The sequence below is a fragment of the Coenobita brevimanus genome, unplaced genomic scaffold, assembly GCF_032717465.1.
Source record: "Coenobita brevimanus isolate Jiangsu-jjx unplaced genomic scaffold, ASM3271746v2 jjx.HiC_scaffold_2780, whole genome shotgun sequence".
Taxonomy (NCBI): Eukaryota; Metazoa; Arthropoda; class Malacostraca; order Decapoda; family Coenobitidae; genus Coenobita; species Coenobita brevimanus.
The window spans coordinates 115,840-128,524 of record NW_027643742.1 but is presented as its reverse complement, the minus strand read 5'-3'; positions in this window follow the sequence as shown (position 1 = coordinate 128,524).

Genomic DNA, 12,685 nt, shown 5'->3' with positions numbered 1-12,685 from the left:
GTGTGTGTGTGTGTGTGTGTGTGTGTGTGTTTTCTCACCAGTGTCTGTACATTATTCCGTCTCCCATGTATATTTCACTTGGGGTGGTCTGATTCATGGTTCCTTGTAGTTTCCTTGATTTAAATTCTTAGGCATATTCTGCAGCATCACCTTCATTTTTCGTCCACCATGCAGTTTCTCATGTTTTTCCACCTTCTTTTTCTTCAAGGCGAAGAGTCCACAGGAAGGTTGGGTGTAGGAAGGAAGTAATATCCGATAAAAGTGTGAAGAAGTTACTGCGACGTTGATGATGGGCCGCCAGTACCAGCGAGAGGAAGGTTGAAAGAAGTCTCAGGGTTTCACTTAAATGATTCCTTTTCTTATTCAGCTGAAGAAAAACTCTAACCCCATGAATCAACCGACGAATTTATGCAATATTCATATAACGACTAGATGCTTTTACTCGGATTTAGGGTTAACGGAGACTACGGTTGATTAAACCCCTACACATCTGTGAACTCAGGCATGAATCTTAACTTTTTCTGTTATAACTTTTATGTTGTTACTGTGTACAGTTATACTGTCCTTCATTCCAGGTGTGTGCACTATATGGTCGTCATCAGCAGCAGGAATACGCGATGTCACTGTGAGTACCAATAATGATTTATACACAAAACACTGTACAATAAACGGCATTGGAGATTTTATAATACCTCTCTTTTTGCGATTTGTTCTCCACAGTAACTCCTTAATATAGTTTTTTTTTTTTGTTATTTATGCAATCTCTATCGATATTTAAACGACTCAAATAGAATACCAAAGAATGTCAAGGTGTTACATGCAAGTTAAATCGTTATGGAAGAGGGGCTACGAATTCTCCAATGGCACCTAAAGCACAGGCCTAATGTACTGGGTGTACGCACCCGCAGTATAACTAGCATTCCATTGTATCTATAGGCTATTCATGTAACACATAACATTGCTTTTTCTGCTTCAGTATTGTGCTAAGGGTTAGTTAGGGTTAGGTTGTATGCTTCTTTGTTCATGTGCCATGTCAATTTTTTTATCTTTTTCAACTCTGTGAAGATGGGTTTTTATTTATTTTTTCTTCAGCAGAACCGGCGTTGTAAATGATTCACATTCATCTCCCTTTCTTAGCTCAGCTAGTTTATCTATCTATTTAATGCATCTCCACCGCCCTACCAAAAACAATAACTTGTTTTTTTTTTTTCAATCTAATTGGAGAAAGAAACTGTAAAGCTGGAATTGCATGTTTTGTGTTGTAGAGTAAAATACATTATTGCTTCGCAGCCACTTACTGCTTTCAAATAGTGTCAGGATGTTGGTAGAGGCTTCTCTGGCGTTGGCAATGATATGGCAAAAAAAAAAAAAAAGTTATGGAAATACTCGTATGAGTTTAATGTGTGTGTGTGTGTGTGTGTGTGTGTGTGTGTGTGTGTGTGTGTGTGTGTGTGTGTGTGTGTGTGTGTGTGTGTGTGTGTGTGTGTGTGTGTGTGTGTGTGTGTGTGTGTGTGTGTGTGTGGGTGGGTGGGTGTGTCAGTTTTGGACTGTCACTTTTACAACTCGTGATGAAATTTGTACTTTGCTGATTGGAAATTTTTCCTTTTTCCATGCTTTCCTTTCTGTACTTTGTTAAGTTTCGTGGTTGAAAATAGCAACGAATAAATAGAACTGTACCACATAATTTTCCAACACCACGGCGCAGTTTGATGACATAAACAGCGTCCTGTAATCCAGCTTATACACCTCCATAGAGCCTCTGCAAATGACAAACCAATAAAATGAAAGCCTGTGATCAGATGCATAAGAATATATGCCAGTTTGCTTGATTGCCAATTAAAATTTAAGCACATTTACAGGCCTCTTTTATACATCAAAGTAGATATAGCAGTTCGATCTGTCTTATCTGTGTGGGTACCAATTTTTCCTCTTTATACGAGTAAAAGCTTGAGAACCATTACACAGGACAGTATTTTTTTACTGCATCATTTTAGAGATTTCTTCCACCATTTATCACTGAGATATATGTAGACACCCCATGAGACTAGTCTATCACCATGATGAAATTTAAACACATGGTATAGGGGTGGGAATGTCATGTTGTGGGCTGACCAGTAGTTTAATGTACAGTATGCTGACTCCTGAGAATGCACCTTTATTGAACCTGTTTGAGATATTCGCAAAAATGCCACACGATATCAGACTGGCTGATAGATAGGCAGGCAGAAAACTTTGCAACACCATGTATTGGATTTTGTTTCTTATTTGATTCCTTTATTGATAATAAGCTTGTCTCCTACAAGTATGTTCATATTTCCCACTCTAATACAACTTTTCTCTGCCTCCTATCAGTACCGTTATCGGTGTAAGTATACTATTCACCGTGTTTTTCATATCGCACTTCTCTCACAAAAAGTTCTTTGATAAGAAACTTTCTCCAGTTCACCAGTGCCAAAAGTGTCTAGAGTCCAGCATTATGTTCAGAGGCAGAGGAAAGTGGTGACATATCATACGTGCTGGACTTTTTGTCTTTCATATTTTTCGGATATTCGTTCCACACCTACAGCAAATATCCTTTTCTTTTCATTTCTTCTTTTTATAACATATTAACGACACACTGGTCCTACCCAGATGAACAATGAAATGAGTGACGATACTGTAAGGGGACATAAGTAAGTGTTCATGTAATGCTGGTGAAGACATTATGTGTAGTGAAAGAAAAGCAACCAGAAATATAAGCAATAAAAATGTGTTTCTACTGAGGCACTGGACAATATAGGAATATTGTTGGTTTGTTCCCCGGGTAAGCAGTATAGAAACGTTCAGCCGTTACTTCATCATCAGTAACAACAGCCTCCGGTGTATTGTAGGTATGGGGGAATAGGACTATCTATCAGGCCGCTATATCCGCTGCGTTTACGAGGATACTGTCAGAGCGGTAGGTAGAATGTTAGGGTCGGGTAAATACAAAGTAACTTATCAGCTGATTACACGGTTTATTGGGTGTTTCGTGAGATAAGATGATGGGAAAGGGACAGAGAGGGATAAAAGCAACCTGAGGGAAGTGAACGATTCAAGGAAAAGGCTTAAAATTAAGACAGAGTACTGAAGGGAAAAACTTGGTGAAAGAAACCTGGAGAGAGTAAAAGAGAGAAAAGAGACTGAAGAAAGCACAGCAAAACTGCCCATCTCCACAGCAGGAATCCCTGTGTATGGGGGCGGGGTGAGTGGCTGCCTTGCAGGGGTTCCATCCTGCCTAAAACCTGGTTGCAGTGACCGTGTACTACTGTGCAAAATTTTGTGTTCCTAGCTAAAAGCTGATGTTACCCACACAGATGCACCACGAGGAAAGTGATAGAATTCCACTCCTGCATAAGTCCTGGTTATAGTGGGGGTCTGCTGCTGTGAGAATGTCGTTAAATATCTAAATAATAAAGTCAATCTGTGTATGTGCGTGTGTCTGTATGTCTTTACGTTTGTTCGTTTCTTTCACGAGAACAGTAATAGACATCGACATAATTCTTTTTACATTAGGTCGGGGTAAGTCCAGGGAGTGTCAGAAAAATGCCAAAGTAAAAATTTGGGTATTACGCGCGACGCGACGGCGGAAAAATGCGAATGTCATATTTTCTACTTTTTCGTCAGAAGTAGTCAGTGTGGGGTGAGTAACGGTATGGAAACAAAGATAATGGTATCTGCAAACATTCTGTGATGGAAAGGCTATCAGTTAGCCCAGCAAATTTTTGCAGGGAAACGCTGGCATCTTTATACAGGTGTACGAAATATTTTGAGAAAATGCAACAGGAGTAGGGATGGGAGGTTCAAAAAAGCAAAGAAACAAGAGGGGATGGGCATTGATACCATTGCGCACATGCCATGTGATGCTTTGGAATTTTCTTAGCAAATCCCCCTCAGCTATTTATTCTGCATATTACAACATACCATCCCCTATTATGTTATCCCTATTATATTATTCATCTCGTTTTGATATCATCAAAGTTTGCAACACTGACGAAAGAGGATGTTCAGGTTATTTGCGTAAAATAAATTGCTCGAGGTGTTACGAATCCCAGAAGCTACTTGGAGTATAATGCGACGTCGTTTTTTAGATTCGTAGCTCCTCTTCCTCAATAATATTTTACCTGTCACACGTTATTATTATACGGACTGTATTGATATTATATCGATAAACAAGGGAAAGAATATCAATATGCAATTGGCATAGTAAATCGCTTAGGAAGAGATGTAAAGAAGCTTCCTATGGCACCAAAAATATGACCCTGAGCTGTTTACACTTTACCTTTATACTGTGTTCATAACCATTCCACACTGTTGCACTCTTTACCCCTCCTCACAATTCCTCCTTTTTGAGTTCCAATCTTTATATTACCTAAAAATGTTTGGTCCCTCGTGTGCATAATTTCTCGATACTAGTTTTCATGTTCACACACATATCTAGAGAATTTAAGTACTTCTCTCCACCGCGGTGGTCAAGTTGTCAATGGAGCTACGAAGCTATCGGCACGATAGACCCAGGGTTCAATTCCTGCAGCTAGCAGCTGGCACTACTGGAGTCAAGTGTAACGTACATTCACCCTTTGTGTGTTGATCGGAAAAATGAGTGTCCAGGTTAACAACTAAGGGACGTAACTGTGATATCGAGGATGATGCAGTGGTCTTGTATCACAAGATAGTGGGTAAATATCCCACCACCGGCTCAACGACCAAAATTATGGAGACGAACGTCTCTGTTAAGTGCATTTTGGCGTCTGTCACAAGTTTACAATTATTTTTTGATCATCATTTCTGCTTACCTTAGATGTACGAGTAGATTAGACGAGATGAATACTTTTCTTCTGATACTTAACGGTGAAAATGCCTGTTATTCTATGCCAGACAAAAGTAGCTCTCTTCATCGCTGGAATACGCAACTTTCTTCGCGCAACGAGGTGACGTTCCGTCCAAGACGTCAAATACGCCCTACTAAAATATGTGGATGATACTGGATAGATCCTCTAACTTAAAGCTAATGAGATCATATCCTCATAATTCTGTGAAAGTTATTAGATGGTGTGGTAATTGGATAGTAGTCCGAAAAATAGTCACCTGAATCACAGCAATTTCCACGTGTGTCAGAGTTACGGCCAGATTACCGTAAGTTGCAGCTGGGAACTTGTCTGAGGGAGCTGGAACTGACGGCGTGCGGGTAAGGGAAGGGCGGGAGATGCTGTACAGGGAAGGAGCTGTTGTGGAAAAATAATGAGCTTGGCCGAGAGAGAGAGAGAGAGAGAGAGAGAGAGAGAGAGAGAGAGAGAGAGAGAGAGAGAGAGAGATTATCATGAGTTACAAGGACAGGTAATACCTTAAAGGATCTTTCGACCCATGCTGAGGAGGTAACATGTGGTCAAATGAGAAGAAAGAAAAGGGGATTCAGACAAAATAAAGGAAACAAAGAAAGTAGGATTAATAAAAAAAAATTGGCCACAAAGAAAGTGGTGAGGATATATCAAGTAAAAAGAAACAAAAGAAAATACAAAATATAAAAGAATGAGAAAAGATCAATTGAAAAGAGAAAAGTCTGGCGAAGTGAGAGGCAAAAGTTTACAGCAAGATAAGATTTTTTGGCAAGAATGGAAGGAACATCACCAATGTAACATAGACGTCATAACTGAAATGGATACGACGAGAAGACGAAAGAAATCTGTATAAAATGAAAAAGAATTACGGAAAACCAAGAAATACGACAATTGTGTAATAATGGAAAATAAAACCTATTCATACAAGCACTTTGTCACACACACACACACACACACACACACACACACACACACACACACACACACACACACACATGATCGGTCCAACAATAAGGGGGATATTAGGAAGACCTGTCAAAATAAGGGCTTTGCCAGTGTGTATTGTTCTTCTCTCTTAATTTGTCGGATAGTTTCGTCCTTTGTTAGCTAATTTCATCCATCCATCCATCCATTGCCAGACGCCATGTATCCCAAACGGGGTGGCCGACAGCTTAGAGTTAATTGTTTTACAGGGAGGGGCACTAATCCTCCACCAACCCCACTTGACACGTAGGCAGAATAAAGCAATAATTTGGCTGTAAACCTTTTCATACGGCTTTTCATGAATGAGTTGATACAGTGCAGTAGCTGAATAAGATAATACTACGTATCTGCACACTTTCCATGGCACTGCTCCATGTCTTGACGCGTATTCCATTATTAATTTTTTTTTACAGGATTGCATTCAAGATGGAGTGATGATAATTTTAGGCCATGTCGAAATGGCCAGAGTATAATTTGGAGAAAGCTAGTGTGTAGTTTGAAGGAAAGAGTGTAAACTTTCAAGGAAGGAAGTATGTATTTTGAAGGAAAGATTTTAGGAGTGTTGCTATTCACCTTAACTTGGCAGAGATAATCGTCCTATTGTGGCTTATTTTCCGTAGGTCGGTGGCAGAAAAAGACAACACCTCTGTTTTACGTCGTTTCCTTAACATTTTCTCGTGATTTTCACCATATTTTAGTGTTAATCTCTGGGTACAGCTCAGTGGCAGAGTAGGAGAAACTAAGACTGTACATCCTTTCCATAGCACTTTTTCGTGACTTCCACCATAATCTAATGTTAATGTCTTCTTACACCTCAGCACTCAACTGAAGATGGAGAGGTGGCAATTTTAAGCCAAGTTAAATGAAACGGGCAGATCATAGGGCAGAGGCGGACAAGGGTGCCGAGTGAACTAAGAAAGTGTGAAGGAGGGAGAGGGTTGGAGGTGATAAAGGTAAATCGAGTCATAACTTGCACCAGCAGCTGCTACACCGCCAGGCAAAGAGGAAGAGGAGGAGGAGGAGGAGGAGGAGGAGGAGGAGGAGGAGGGGTAGGAGGAGGAGAAGGCGACTCAGTGGAAAATATGAGGAAAGGGAAAATTACAACAAAAGAAGAAGGGAGAACAATAATAAAAGCTGTAGCAGAGAGGAAGAAGTGTGGCGTAAAAAAAAAAAAAAAGGCCTGAAGAAAAGGATCAGCAATGAGGTAGGCGGACAAGGAAGATATGGTTCAGGAAGAAGAGGAAGGAGGGGAAGTTCGAAATAGTGAATAATATCAAGAAGAGATCAAAAGTATGTTATAGGGGACTAATTATAATATTAAACTCGAAAACCAGAAAACAACAGAATTAATGATCTTCTTTCGTTTAATAAATATACTGTATTTCCAAACATGATGCAGAATAAAAGTTCCCTTCAAATCTCTGATATTACATCTACTACAGGCAAAAGAACATTGTTAAAAAAGAAAACATTCTTTTGTCATTAAGCATTTATCATTATCTTTCTACCTATCTGTCCATCTATCTATGGCCGGACACTTTAGTCCTCTCTCTCTCTCTCTCTCTCTCTCTCTCTCTCTCTCTCTCTCTCTCTCATCCTGTTGTTTTAGCCATCACCTACTTCCCTTTCGGCCACATCTCACCCTATTGTCTTCTTTTGGTAGTCGTTATCAGTGTCATCTTCATCATCATTACCCTCTCTCCACTTTTATGAATAGCCTGGTAGGGTTTAGAAACAGAAGAAAAAAAAAACGAACCAAAGTAGGACCTGTCTTTATCCTCAGCACATAAAAGCTCTCAATCTATTTCCTTCAGTTTCAGTTTCCCAGTTTCTGACCTTCTCAACTCACAAAAAATTTCTCCCCTTTTGCCCTACTTAGCTAACCTTGTAAATCCAGTGACGGCCTCCCGTACCCCTCCCTCCCCTACTGCCCCTCCATTTGCCCCTCTCTCCCCCTCCCCAATCCTACATCCTTCACCCCTCTCAATGCCCACTACCCTCCCCCCTAACTCTCCCTCGCTCCCTCCCGAGTTAATTGTGTTATTGTCCCGTTGGAAACAACAGTAAAAGCAAGGCGGTTAATTAAAAGGGACTCTGTTAAAAGGAAGTAATCAGGTAAACAACCAGGAAGAGTGGGTATGATCTATATAACATGGAGAAATAGCTTGTCACGGTGGTAATATTCCTCTCTCTCTCTCTCTCTCTCTCTCTCTCTCTCTCTCTCTCTCTCAGGGCAAGCGAATATGCGTGTTCATTATAAAACAAGAAATCAGAGAACACAGGAGGCACGAAAAACACAAGAGCACATCAGTCTGTCTTTGGTCGTGATTCGTCGACAGGTTCATTAATGTGGTTGACGACAGTGCAGCATTCTGGTTTAGGGCCCACATAATGCCACTCAGGGACTATCGACTGGTGACACCTCAAATGTCAGGACCAAGCAGCCTAATCCCCGGCCTGGACACTCCTGATGGGTGAAAAATTGATGCATAGATAGATAAATAGGTAGGCAGGTAGGTAGGAAGGTAGGTAGGTCGGTGGGTAGGTAGATAAATGAATAAATAAACAGGTTGAAACATTCATGAGCAGAAGATGAAAGATGGAAGTTAAAGCTACGATAGAGAAATAAAAATGCAGCGAAATGAAATGAGAGTGAAAATGAAGAGGGTAACTAATGTCAGGAAGGTGACAGACGGGATATCCTTAGCGAAATGTCAAGGAAACGACTAAAAGATAAGGTGGGAAATGTATCACGAGAATCGCATTAGTGGAGAGCATCAGAGAGAGAAGAAAGAAAGTGGGAGAAATGTGGGAAAAGTTAGACGGACGAAAGTTAAGATGAGAGTTGTGTGCAAGCAAAAGTGACAAGAGAGAGAGAGAGAGAGAGAGAGAGAGAGAGAGAGAGAAAACGACAGATATACATGAAGAGAGAAAACGAACGCAACAGAAAAAAGTGAACACATGATGGGAGAAAGTCTTGAGTGAAAATGACATGGAGAAAAAGAAGAATGCATTTATTATAAGAAAAAAAAAAAGACAGCTCTGACACCTTTACGAAAGCCCCCCCCCCTCTCTCTCTCTCTCTCTCTCTCTCTCTCTCTCTCTCCGCGGCATTCTCTTCCTTCCTTTGCTTACGTCAAAGAGTAAGTTTATGTTCACCGACTTCATAACTTTCCAACCTTTTCACCTCATCTGGATTCTTTCTTTCTCTCCCTTCTCAACTTGTCATTAGTCATTGCATTCCTTTTACTTCATATATTCTTGTTATATTCATTTACTACCATCTCTGCTTCTCATCTGCTGTTTTCACTTGTATCTTCAGCGGTTTTTTTTTTCCTTCCGAAGTCGATCCTTGTAAGGTTATTATTTTCCTCTCTATTTGGTCATTACTCCTTTCAGCGTAACATCTCCCTCTCTAGTCAACCTTCACTCTTCTCAGCATATATTTCCCTCCACTCGACAGTATTTTTTTGCGTATTTTCTTCCACCGCAGTCGATCCATGCTCTTCTCGGCTTAATGCCTTCCTCTTTATTCCATCATTTCCCTTTTCAGCGTAATATCTTCACTGCATCCGCCTAGCCTAAGCTATATCAATAACACTTCGTCAGCCACAAGCAAAATAAGATTCGTAACCGCATTGAAGGGATATATAAAATGCGTCTTGTTTTCACTGTTCCGTGATTTTGATGAAATTGAGGAATTATACCAAGATTTGGGAAAGTTGCCTTATTGTGGAGATACAACAGACTTGGTCCGCATCTAGCCCTTTTTTATTAGTATAATTTCATTGTAAGATTAATTGATATTCTTGATCGAAATATTTTCTTCTTACTCTTCTCCTTCTATGGGCAGCCTCTCACCTGGTTTGTTCCTCTTTTTCTCCCTCCTTTTTCCTCCAGCCTTAATTTTTGTTATTTATCTCATCATCTCGAAAACATTGCTTTGCATTTCTGTTCGTCAGTGTAAAGAATTACTGTACTGGGTGATGGATGGTGAAAAGGAGACAGATGAAAGGGTGAATGACGATTAGATAATTATTTAATATAGCCAGGTTACAGACATAAGCAAGTTTGCTAACACTTCTTTGCAGACTGTGACAATGAAATGTGTTAAATGAGATATTTTTATGTGATAGAAATGGGAAGCAAACAACAAGAGTATGAGACTGAAGGAAACGTTCTGTCGCTTAAGGAAGAATGAGAAGCAAAAAAGGGAGGACAGTAAATAAAGAAGGCATTATACAATGCTGGTTGAAGAATGGCGGCGAAAATTTTGCCAGACTATATACGTTCGTCTGCTATTCCAGTGCGTCTAATTCCCACTTGAAGCATGTTCGTAATTATCTTCCCTGATCATCTGTGACCAATGAAGCATGCAGAACCTGTATCACAGTATGAATATTAGCTAACAAAGAAACAAAAAAGCTGTTATTCTAGGTGAACTCTTGTCTCCAGCTGTACCCTCCTCTCTCTCCTTCACATCTAATTTACCTACCATCCTGTGTCCTTCAGAGGCAAAAATCCATGTATTCTAATGTAAACTCATAAGTTCACAGTTCTTAACTTACATCAAACACGAGCACAATTTCGAGCCTCCAATTCACAAACAAACAGAAAGAACAATAGGAATCATTCAGAGAATGCAACACCCGCGCCTTACATAGGTTTAAAGGCCAATCAGCATGGTCAGTGGGCACCTGTGATGTTGCAATATGGTAACAAATTATTGAAAAACAATTATGCAGACATGAGGAATTGGGTAATCTTCCTCGCTTTTGATCTCCTTTTTATAGCGTGATTCGTCAACATGCTATCAAATTGAAAAGCAACCTGCTCGAAGACACAAGGTAGCCAGTGATCGTATGGAAAGACCTAACAGCCGAACCTCTAACCCTGCCCTGTGTCCATCACCTTTGTCTTATTGCTCTTAAATTCTAATTACGTCTTCCAAACCAGACCCTCAGCCGATTCACAAAGCTTGGTTTAAATTGGATAAAAGAGCTTAAGATGGCATTACTGTCTGACACTGACTTTTGACGTCATTTTCTGAAAATGGAACCATGCATCGTCAGCTACCCTAATACTCTACCACCAATTTTGATCCAAACCGAATCAAACCTTTTCGTGTTAAATGGCCGAATCTGTCATTTAGTCCTGTGACCGTTACCTTTGTCCGATTGTTCTCAAATCTGAACCGCATTCCTTCTTTTGGTCCTCAACTCTTCCACCAGATTTGATCAAAACCGGATCAAAACTGAGTTGACGTTGCCCTTGACTACGATCTATAGCCTTTTTCGGCCAAAAAGTATTCGCCTGTTCCTCTGATGGTCCTCAATCGTTTTAACCAAATTTGGTGCAGTTCTATCCAATGTATATACATTTTCCCATAATCTTTATAATAGAAAGACAAACCGAACCAAACACACAACCCCCACGCGCTTTTGTGCGCAGGTGTAAAAGTCCATCTGGTCACTAAATAGTTCAAAACTCATTTATTGTACTCTTGCAGTTACAAAACCTAAACACTGCACAAGATAACAGAATTCTGACGGATCGTTCTTATCTCATATAATTAACACTGGTTACCTCCAATCGTTGTTATTATTATTCAAGAAGGTAGCAGCGTATTTTGGGAGCCTGTTTTACGAACTCAGTTAAATATGACGATTCCAGTGTTGCAATTATCCGTGTGTCTATTGTCTGCCCCAGGTAGCACAGCACAGCACATTATTTTCTGTGTTGCATAAAATATACTGCCATTAATTGCTGACTGTATGCAAGGTGTGGATCGAAAGTACATTCCTGGTCGCACATGAAAAAACATTCTGTAAATGAACATTGGACCCGTTTTTGGTTGCATAAGTGGCTAGTACGAAATTAATGGCAATGTTGCTTCCTTTATTTTTCCGCTGGGCATGAAAAAAATAGTTATGTTCGAGCAAAAATCTCTCTGAAACAACAATAATTAATGCTATAGTGTCAGCATTTTTCACAGCACTGTTTTTTATGTACTCTAAGCTGTAATAAGGATAATTATGGTGGATTATTGCTCGTAAAAAAGTTTTCTACCGGATAACGAGTTCACCCTTCCTGAATGGTGTCCTCCGCTGCTGTGTCCTCTCTTCCGCCACCTTCATCACCAGCCACTCTCCCTTTCCCTAAATGCCATCCTGAAGAAGAAAGTTTAAGAAATGTACCTATCGAGTACACGGAGGTCATTATAACATATGCGTTTTTAATCTATACGTTTTGCTCTCCCAATATTCCTACCTATTTCACTTTCACATACATGTCTTTCCTGTTCGCATACACCCTCCACTCATCGACTGACCTTTAAAATCCATTATCTCATTCTTCCTTCCCCCCATCTTCACCTTGCTCTCCCAACCAGCACAAATCTTGGACATCCCTCTACCATCTATCAGCTCTAAAAACACTAATAAAAGATAAAAGGAAATAACAAGAAAGTAATTAAAACTAAGTCATTAGAGAGAAGTAGTCAGTGCCCGCTACACAGCAGGAACATAGGCCTAAAATCTAGTCCAGGAAAGTTACAATATGAAACGAAATTAAACCCCACATTCTCATCCATCAAAGTGAAGGTGGATATACCTGACACGCCATAGGTATCACCACCTCTATTTTTGGTTAGAGTGAACTGGTAAACATACCTTTGGGACAAGTTAACACTCTCATGCTTGTTTGATTCCCTCTCTCCTGAACAGTCATAGAATACACCCATAGTGCCATACAAGTCCTGACCATGGGAAAGGTAATGGTCGTATTAACACTAACAGGTTCCTATGACTCAGTGAAACGCATGACATCATCTGATGTTAACAGAA